Source organism: Suricata suricatta, chromosome 10 (genome assembly GCF_006229205.1).
Source record: "Suricata suricatta isolate VVHF042 chromosome 10, meerkat_22Aug2017_6uvM2_HiC, whole genome shotgun sequence".
NCBI lineage: Eukaryota > Metazoa > Chordata > Mammalia > Carnivora > Herpestidae > Suricata > Suricata suricatta.
In genome coordinates, this window is record NC_043709.1 from 16389988 (window position 1) to 16401278 (window position 11291).

The window sequence follows — 11291 nt, forward strand, 5'->3', positions numbered from 1 at the left end:
GGTGGAGTGGGGAGCCATTTAATCTTACAGAATTCATTGGTTTCTGATGAAAAGTAATTTTTTATTTTAGTCAATTTTAAGTCTTTGAGTCTTTTAATTCTTCTCCTGGGTCATGTTTCTAGGGTCTTGGAAACACGGATCTTGCTATAGCAAAACAGAGAGTCTAGGATTAGGTTGCCGGCATCTCCTCAAAAGTATTTAAGGGGCGCCTGGGTGGCTCAGTCAGTTAAGCGTCCGACTTCAGCTCAGGTCATGATCTCACGGTTCATGGGTTTGAGCCCCCTTTTGGGCTCCCTCCTGTCATGCGGAGCCTGCTTTGGATCCTCTGTCTCCCTCTGTCTCTGTCTCCCTCTGTCTCTGTCTCTGTCTCTCTCCCCCTCCCCCACTTGTGCTCTGTCTCTCTCTCTCTCTCTCTCGAAAGTAAATAAACATTTAAAGCAAGTATTTAGAAGATCTCTACATGATGAGGTCAATAACTAAGCATTCTAATAACACTATCTCATACAACGATAGACATGCCATCTTACAGGTACAATCAGAAGGAGCGCGTACAAACAAGTTAAATCGTGGCAGAGGGCTTGCGGGAAAACTTTTTTCATGATAAATCGTGTACAGTTTGTACTGTTCCCCTCTTCTCCTCCTACACTACCCCTTTTATCTGTCTCATGTTAAGAATGTTTTGCATGTTTGCACATTCTGATCACAAACTGTTCCAGGGCTCCCCACTGCTATTCAGAACAGGGAAGTCTCTATTATTTTTAAATGAATACTTTCAAGTTCATAGTACGTTGAAGCTGCCAAATGGACAGCTAGTAAATTCCTGATTTATTTAGCAAGGAATACAGAAGAGAGGTGGCTACAGAGAATGGAAGCATAACCAGCCTATTTTTGTGTGGTGTGCATGGGTTGGGTGCTGCAAAGTAGCTTCCTACGTCTCTACTTGTGCAACTCCATTTTTTGTCCCTATTTACTTATCTATTTATTTTACTTATTTTTTTAATGTTTATTTATTTTTGAGAGAAAGAGGGAGAGACAGAGACAGAGAGAGACAGAGCGTGAGCAGGGGAAGGGCAGAGAGAGAGGGAGACACAACTCACCCCAGTATGTCTGGGACTTTTTAGGTGTTAATACTGCAAGTCCCATTTCTCACAAAACCCCTCAATCCCTGGTCATCAGCGATAGTTGGTCACCTAAGTGGGTGTGAAGGACTGTCTCTTAGTGGCTTTAATTTTCACTTCCCTACTGATTAATAATGCTGAATGGGTATTCTTTTTTTTTTAATGTTTATTTATTTTTGAGAGAGAGAGAGGGAGAGAGAGACAAGAGTGCGAGCTGGGAGGGGCAGAGAGAGGGAGACACAGAATTGGAAGCAGCTCCAGGCTCAGAACTGACAGCACAGAACCCAAAGTCGGTCTCAAACCAGCGAGCTGAGCCACGAGATCATGACCTGAGCTGAAGTTGGCCACTTAACAGAAGGAGCCACCCAGGTGCCCCTGTCACTTTTAGAAAAACAATTTTTCTAGGCGATCTCTACACCCAATGTGTGGCTCCAACTCACAACCCCGAGATCAGGAGTCGCGTGCTCTACTGACTGAGCCAGCCAGAAGCCTCTATCACTTTTTATTTTGCTATGATTTGGAATTTATGGACAAATTGCATCAGTGGAATAATGCCTATATACCTTTAACCCAGATTCAAAAATGGATATATTTGGGTCCATTTGTATTTTGTTTCATTGTATTTTTTTCTCTCTCTTCCCACACCAGGTACCCACACAATCTTTTTCTAAATAATTCCGAAAGCAAATTGTAGACTTTGTCTATTTAGCCCTAAAATACTTCAGTGTATGAATCCTAAGTATAAGAATATTTTTATAGAACTAGAGTATAATGAACAAAATGAGAAAATTTGACATGAATATAGTACTATTATGTAATTTACTGTGTGAATTCAACTTTTAATCATCTTCCTAATGTCCTTTATAATTTTTCCTTCTGGTCCAGGACCTAACGCAAGATCATATACTGCACTCAGTCTTCTCAACCCAGTCTGGGACAGTACCTTCTGTTTCCTCATGATTACATTCAGATCATATATTTTTGGCAAATACACCACAGAAGTGATATTAGTTCTTTTCTCAGTGAATCTTATCTGGAGACATGTGATTTGTAGATTTGTCTTATTACTGCAAAGGTTAGCTTTGATCACTTGGTTAAGGTGGTGTCTGTCGGACTCCTGGTCTGTAAAATTACTAGTTATGCCTTTTCAGTTAATAGTATTTGTGGAGAGATATGAAAACATAATTGTCTCATTAAACTTGCACTTCTTAAGTTTTACATCTATTGATGATTTTCTAATTTTCATTCATATCCTATGTATTAGTTGGTATTGTACTGCGAGAAAGAGCTTTCTCTTCTCCCATTCACTTATTTACGTCAGTTTTGACTCATGGATTTTTATTCTGTTTAATGGGTTTTTAATTCCTTACTTTATAATTCATTTGGATATTAAAATTGTCCCAGTAGGAGCCCTTTCAATCTGCAAACCTCTCCTATTTATATGTTGCCATCACTCTTTGAGCACTTCCTTAATTATTGGTACAGCTATTTCAGGCTCCTTTTGTGTTTTTCCTGGCCCAGCCCTGGTGTTAGCCTTTTCTGCAAGGAACACGGGTTCCTCTGAATGTTAAGAACGGCATTTAGAGAGTGAGATCTGGATGGCAGGTGTACTAATCGCTATGGATGTGCCCTAACCTTTAGGCTGTCTCATTGGAGAGGGCAAGAAAACACACACATATACACTCATAGCCTCATATATTAATGTTTATTTCCTTATCTATCTGTATTTTAAAACTTCGAGAATGAGAAAATTGGGGTGCCTGGGTGGCTCAGTCGGTTATGCATACGGTTCTTGATTTCAACTCAGGTCATGATCTCATGGTTCCTGCGATGGAGCTCTGGGTCCGGCTCCGCACTGACAGCAGAGAGCTGCCCTGGATTCTCTCTCTGCCCCTCCCCTGCCCTCTCACTGTCTCTCATTCTCTCTCTTTCTCTCTCAAAAATAAATAAACTTAAAAAAAAAAAGTAAGAATGAGAAACCTGCAGCAATATGCTGGAACCAGCTTGAACCGACTTACTAAATAATTGTGATCTTGTGAGCTGGTTGTAGCTTGAAATCAGCCATCCAAGCCTTTATACTATAACAATTGGCAAATGCTACAGATCAAGTCTGTTTACCCTGCCTCCCCCCAAGTTAGTTTCACAGTGCACCACTGGAAATCCGACTTCCATTATCCTCAATATATTCAGAATTATTCAGAATACATAGGTTACATTGCAAAAGGGAATTAAGGTTACTAATCTACTGACTTTAAAATAGAGAGATTATCATACAAATCAAAACCACAGTGAGATACCACCTCACACCTGTCAGAATGACTAAAATTAATAACTTGGGCAACAACAGACGTTGGCGAGGAGCTGGCGGGAATGCAAACTGGTGCAGCCACTCTGGAAAACAGTATGGAGTTTCCTAAAAAAAATAAAAATAGAACTACCCTACAACCCAGCAGTTGCACTACCACGTTTATCCAAGGGATACAGGTATGCTGTTTCGAAGGGGCACATGCACCCCAATGTTTATAGCAGTGCTATCAACTATAGCCAAAGTATGGAAAGAGCCCAAATGTCCATCGATGGATGAATGGTTAAAGAAGATGTATATATAGTATGTGTATATATATATATATACACACAATGGAGTATTACTCGGCAAGCAAAAAGAATGAAATCTTGCCATTTGCAACTACGTGGATGGAACTAGAGGGTATTATGCTAAGTGAAATTAGTCAGAGAAAGATAAATGTCATATGACTTCACTCATGAGGACTTTAAGAAACAGAACATATAAACATAAGGGAAGGGAAGCAAAAATAATATAAAAGCAGAAAGGGGGACAAAACACAAGAGACTCTTAAATATGGAGAACAGGGGGTTACTGGAAGGGTTGTGGGTAGGGTGAGGGGCTAAACGGGTAAGAGGCATTAAGGAATCTATTCCTGAAATCATTGTTGCACTATATGCTAACTAACATGGATGTAAATTAAAAAAAAAAAAAAGATGGTAGGTTCTTCCAGAAAATAAAATAAAATAAAGTAAAATAAAATAAAATAAAATAAAGGAGATTATCCTGGATTATCTGAGTGGGCCCAAGGTACTCACAAGAATCCTTAAAAGTGGAAGGGGGAGGCAGGAGAAGAGTCAGAGATGTGAGGATGGGAGGAAGGTCAAAGATGTTACTTTGCTGTCTTTGGAGATAGAGTAAGCCAAGGAGTGTGGTTGGCTTCTAGATGCTGAAAAAGCATTCTCCTCTAGAGCTCCCAGAAGAAATGTTGACACCTTAAGCTTAGTTCAACTTATATTGGACTTCTAACCCACAGAACTGTAAGATAACAAATGTTTTGTTTAACCCACTAAGTTGTTGGTAATGTGTTATAACAGCAATGGAGAATGAATATGCATAGTGTGTGTGTTTCTTCCATCAGGGCACTTTCTCTCATTCAGTGACATTCATCCCTTTTGTTGAGTCCATGGCTTATTTCATTTTTTGCACAGTAGTATTCTATTATATGAAACACCAAAGCTAGTTTTGCTATTCTCATAGTGATGAAATTCTGATTACTTCCAGTTATTAGACTACTACGATAAAGCTGCTATGAACAGGTTTCTTTCTTTCTTTTTATTTTTTTTGCCTCAAAATGTGACATTTATTCAAAGAAAAAGACAAGACAAGATATCCATCCTTTTGCTCCCTTCCCTCCCCTATCCTGCTCCTCTACAGTCCCCAGGGACGGGACCCCAGCTAGGGCTGGGTAGCAAGACAGCCCCTCTCAGATGAGGTCAGCAACATCGAGGGGTATCTCCTCAAGGGAGGTGTTGTAGAAGCTTTCGATGTCTCAGAGAGCCCTCTTGTCTTCTTTCACCACGTTAAAAGCCACACCATTATGACCAAATCATCTACGAGGGCTGATTCTGCAGATATAATTTTCCTGTTGGTGGGAAGGTCATAGTTGATGACTAAGAAAACCTGCTGCGCCTCAGTGCCTCTGGCCAGCAGGTCAGTGGTAATCAATACTCTGCTACAGCCAGAGTGGACCCCCGACATGATCACATCTCATTCCCTTTGGTCCACACCTCCATGCCTGGCAACACCGGGAAGTGTCGGGCATGCATCTTCTCAGAGGGGCACCAACCTTCCAGTGTTGAATATGACTGCCTGTATGATGGGCAGGGTTTCGGACAACTCACACAGAATGTCTAGCATCCACTCCTCTCCTTCCGCACTGACGTAGAACTGGTGGATACCCGCCAGGGTCAACTCCTCCTTCTTGACCAGAATCTGAATGGGCTCCCTTATGAACTTCTTGGTTACTCCAAACACATCGGAAGGCAATGCAGCTGACAGCAAACCCCTCTGGGTGTTGTTGTTGAGCTTTTAAAGTATGTCATAGATCTGGTCCTTGAATCCACAGCTTAACATTTCATCTGCTTTGTCCAGTACACACATCTTGGTGTATGTGGGAGATTGGTATTTCCAGTTAAGTATATCAAACACTTGAGTAGAGGTACCCACAATGATATGGGGAGCTTCCATCTGTAGCTTTTGTACCTCAGCATGCACATTGGTCCCACCAGTGCAAGTGTGGCAGGAGGCACCCATATAATATCCTAATGGCATGATTACCTGAGTCAATTCCTTAGTGGGTGTCAGGACCAAGTCTCGTGTAGCCTTTAGATCCAATTCAATCGGCTGCAGAATCCAAAGGGCAAAAGTGACTGTTCTTCCAATCTCAGATTGGGCTGGAGCGATCACATAATAACCCTTGATACAAGGAAGAATGAATGGCTCACTGCTGGATGGCATAGGGCCTCTCCAAACCAGAGGTGTAGATGCCACAGGGATGGGTCACAGAGAGGTTCATGTCATCAAAGCTGCCAACAATTTCATTCTAGTCACTCTCGGTGATACCTCTGGGCCCCATCCCATCACAGTCATTGTCTCTGAAATGGGAATCCTGACTCACAGACATGATCCTTAGAAATTAGGCCATGAGCAGTTTCCTATGCTCCTTCTTTGGATATACGAGCACCCGTTCAAGAGAATGGTTACACATTTTGGCTTTTGCCTGGTTCTTAAACCAGACATTATCAGTAAAGCCACACTGTCATCCCCAGAAGAGTAGTCAATGAGCAGATGATGTGAAAAAATAGCTTAGTCATCAGCATCCCAGTGTTGCACAAAGCCTGTCTGCCAGCAAAAATCCAACAAAGTCAACTTCAAGAAGCTAGAACAATGCAGTATATAATTAAAGTTTTTAAGTAAATTAGTAATTCTGCGGGGAGTAGAACCAGAACAGAAAATCAAAAAGCCAGTAGCAGCATTACTAAAAGTAAAGGATGGTAAATTAAAATGTATGCATTCATTCATTTCAAGAGGAAAAGAACTGAGCATCCACTCAGGGCTGACAACATTGTGTTAGCCTGAGTTATAAAGATTCTGCTGACAATCTAGTTAGGACACGGACAGATAAGTAAATAAGTATCTGTCCGAAGCAGAGAGACCCTATAGTCCACCTGGTGGGCGTGGACCAGGAAGTGGTACAGGAGACTGGAGTGTCCTTGTTAATGAGAACAGAAAGTCCAAAGCCCAGAGGTAGGAACTCATGGGCACAGTTAAGGAACGACAGGAACCTGATAAGTATTCAAGGACAGCAGGTCTCTGCTCCTTCAGAGGTCCATTCTAAAGTCATCAGGCATAGGGAACCCTTGAAACATTACCATGTTTATGGAGAAAGTCTCAATAGGGACCAACCAATAACAATATTTCTAAAAGAGACATAAACATCATACTGAAATTCTTTTAATTCCTCAAAATCCCCCCTCCTTTTTTTTACAAGCATTCCTAGAAATAACCTCTACCTGGAATACCGTCTTCCTGTCTTCCTATCCCCCCTCCTAAAATTATAGAAATGCTAATAGTAGCATGACTATTGATCCTTTACATTTCAGCTTAAAATCACTTCCTCTTACAAGTCTTCCCCACTCCCTGTGTCTCCATGATCCCCAAACTTTGGGAGATGCTTCTGCTTTCTAGAGCCACAGCCTCCTCAGGTTTGCCTTACCATTAGCTCTAGCTTTTATTGTCACTGTTTATTTAGTCATCTGTCTTCCCTAAAAGACAACGAAGTGGTACCCTTTGGAGTATTATTATCACCACGTAAGCTGTGAAATCTGAAGTAGATTGTAGAGTGATGCCTCAATTCCTCGTCTATGAAACAGGCATGACAACAGGACCTGCCTTAGAGCATTGTGGTGAGCACTGAATGAGTTCATACAGACCAGATGCTTAGGACAGTAGACAGAGGATCTCATGCCGGCTCCAACTCTTCCCATTGTCTGCCATTTTGGCAAATGGCAACTCCAGTGTTCGACTGCTTGAGCCAAAAGCTTTGGACACATCCTTAACCACCTTTCTCTTTCTCTCTTTCCCCTCATTCAGTCCTTTGGCAAACCCTGCCCGTCAGCTCTACTCTCAAATGATCTACTACTCGAATGATGCAGCACCTTCCCACCATCCCTTTCGCCTGGATTATTGAAACACCATCCTTACGGGTCCTCCTCCTGTTTCCACCGTTGCCCCCTCACTCAGCTCTCCACAGTCATCCCATCGAAACCCAAGTCAGAGTGGGCCATTTCTCTGCCCAGACCCTTGCAGTGGCTCCAGTCTCACTCAGAGTGAAAGCCCAAGACCTGACAATGGCCTACAAATCTCATGACCAGCCTCCAGCTACTTCTCATTCCAACCACACAGGACTCCTTGCTGTTTCCTGAACACACCACACACTTCTGCTTCAGGACCTTTGCGCTTATTGTATTTCCTCCAGATAGCATAGCTGCTCCCTCACTCCTTTCTGCTCAAACCAGTAGGACCTCTGTGGATCACCCTATAGAAAACCATCTCCCTCCTCTCTACACTCCTCCATCCCAGACTCTCCAACTCTTTGACCTATTTTATTTATATTCATAGTAGTTACTATCATGTGGGATATCTATGTATCTATATACGTGTATATAGATACCTGTATATATAAAAATATATGTTTGTCTATTGTCTTTCCCCACTTGAATGTAAACTCTGTAAGGCAGGTACCTGTTTTATTTTGTTCACTACTAGACTCCCAGAGCATGAAACAACATGGCATTTAGTAAGTGCTCAATAAATATTTGAATGACTATTGTTATTCGGTACACAGTAGTAGGTCCACCACAACTACTTACTACATGAATGAACAAATGAGTATTCCACAGTTTCCCAGGAAGAGCACTGATAATGGGGAGCTCAGGTGAAAGAAACGAGGACATGAATGCACACACATTTGCTGCACGGGCTGCATATTCTTGGAATCATGATTTCTTCTAATCTGTTTTAAAAAATGAGGGTTTCAGGAGTGCCTGGGTGGCTCAGTCAGGGAAGCATCTGACTTTGGCTGAGGTCATGATCTCATGGTTCGTGAGTTCAAGCCTCGAATTGGGCTCTTTGCTGACAGCTCAGAGCTTGAAGCCTGCTTCAGATTCTGTGTCTCCCTCTCTCTCTGCTCCTTGCCTGTGCTTTCTCTAAAGTAAATAAAAAACATTTTAAAGAAATAAATAAAATGAGGATTTTATATGGTTTGTGTGAACACTTTTAAGTAGTCTGCGCTTTTAAGTTTCATTAAAAACCTCAGTTATTAGAATTACCCACAGATTCTTATTCAATAGGTCTTATTTAATCTGGAATTTTAGTAAGTTTGAGCAAGAATTTAATCCTTAGTTTCCTTATATAAAAAATAGGATTATAATACCATCCACTAGGGTGGTAAGGATTACCAAAAATATTCTCTGTGGGGTGTCTTACACATAGTATTATGTACTAATGCTTCTCCTCATTTTCTTTAAAGTTTAGAAGTAAAATTCTTGCCAACAAGCCATATTCCTTGCTCTTTAAAATTTAGATTTGATTTCATCTTCAATCCAGATCTCTACTTTGAGTTCCAGATTTATTTTGAAAATATATACCTGGCATCATCACTTGGATGTCTCCCTGAGGTCTTGAACCCAAAGTATCTAAAGCAACTCAAACTTGTCCACTTGAGACCCCCTCCTTCAAGTCCCTCATTTCCAGGAACGAGATAAGCTCACGCTAGAAACCTAGGAGTCATTTCCTCTCTCTCACCTTTTACATGCAATTCGATCAGGTGCTTACAGCTCTACCTCTGATCAATTCCCTTGATCCACCATCTTCTACTCTCCACTGCCCGCACTCTGGTCTTCACACCCTCTCTGCGGCTCCCTTCTCACTCATTCTCCACTCTGCAGCCAGAAAGTCGTTTACAAATACAAATTCGATTGTGTCCAGGTAGATCCTCTTCAACTCTTTAGTGGCTTCCTTTTGTCTTTAGGATTAAGTCCAAAGTTTTCAGCGTGGCCCCCAAGCCTCCTACCCACCCCTCCTTCAGCCCTAGGCGCCTTACTGTAGCCGCAGGTGAAGCCTGTCCCTTCCCAAGCGCCTTCAAGAGCCTTCAAACCGGTAGTTTCCATAGCAACAAGTGCACTCCCCACCCCACCCCCTTCCCTTTGTCGCCTGACTTACTCTTCCTTATTCTTCAAGGCTCCGCTTAAATGTCACTTCCTCAAAGAGATCTTTTACCCCTAGAGCAGACAGGTCCCTTGGTCCCACCCTTTCATAGCTCCCAGGCCGCCTCCTCGCAGCCGTCACAGCCGGGTTTAATACCCAGCCGCCACTTCCTTCATCTTTTAATTGCCAGCTGTCAGGCAGAAGAGGAAGTATTACCGCCATCACTGTGACCAACACACATTAGGACTTAATTTTGTAGAAGGGAATGTCTCTGGACTCAATTCACCTTGAGCTATTTTCAGAGTTGAAATTTAATTTAAATTTGGATTTCAAGGGCACCTGGGTGGCTGGGTCAGTTAAACATTCGACTCTTGATTTTGGCTCAGTCGTGATCTCATGGTTCATACGATGAGGCCCCAGTGGGGCTTTGTGCTATCAGTGCAGAGCCTGCTTGTGATTTTCTCTCTATCTGCCCCTCCCCCACTCTCTCAAAATAAATAATAAACTTGAAAGAGTAATAAATTTGGACTTCAACCGAAAACTCAAAATATCTAAAATAAAAAATACACACTACAGGGATGCTTAGATGGTTCAGTTGGTTAAGCATCCCACTCTTGATTTCGACTCAGGTCGTGATCTCAGGGTTTTGAGTTCATGTCCCCAGTCAGGCTCTGCGCTGACAGCATGGAGCCTGCTTGGGATTCTGTCTGTCTCTCTCTCATAAATACATAAAACACTAAAAAAATAGACACTACATCGTGGCATACAGAATGCGGAGCACTGCCTAAGTAGACCATTGCCCACCACACTCGCCAACTAATGAAATTTAGGGCAGTCGAAACCATCAGCTCAGAATCAATCAGAAATAAATGGTGGTAAAATATTCAGAACAGGGAGAGGGTGGCTTCTCCCACACTTCCTGCAGAAGTCCTGAAGGACTGCTTGACTCAGGGGAGGAACACTTACCTGGTTGGAATTTGACTTCTGGCAAACTTTAAAGAGCAGCCATTTATCTCCTAGTGATATGTAATTGAGAACACATAAGAACAAAAGGCACTTGGAAATACATACAAAACACTGTGTTTTTACATATGTTTTGCCATCATCCTTTCACACTCCTGTTTGGGGTGTGAAAAGCATTACTGCAGAGGGTCTAGACGGATACAGGGGCATAATTCACCCCTGAAAGTGACGGCCAAAACTCCATTTGATGGTAAAGCAGAAAAACAGAAATCAAAAAACTGGATAAACGTATGCTCTGCTGCCCCTTGGCACCTGAAAAGCTGCTACTAAATTACGGTTGTGACTTAGAGTTGGTGGAAACTTTGAGAAAATGAGTGCCACTAGCTGTGTCATTTTTTAAATGACAGTCTTTCAGAATAAGTGCCTGAGGACTGACACCTTTGTTTTGTTCACTGGAACGTCCCCCGGGCACAGGTCAATACCCGATTCCTATACAAAATGTGCTCAATAGTTGTTAGATAAGAGTTCTCGGTTTACACTGCAAACTTGGGTCACTTTTACCTAGATTGTGGCGAACTTGCAAAGTCTTGGTAACCCGGCCACCTCCACCGCGCCCGTGCCCTTTGCTTCTACACCCCTCTCCCACCGGGAGGGTG

General features: G+C 42.3%; 1 pseudogene; it reads right to left on the minus strand.

Annotated features, from left to right (window-relative positions):
- Positions 1–4764: 4764 nt before the first annotated feature.
- Positions 4765–9573, minus strand: LOC115304747 (annotated as a pseudogene).
- Positions 9574–11291: the final 1718 nt, after the last annotated feature.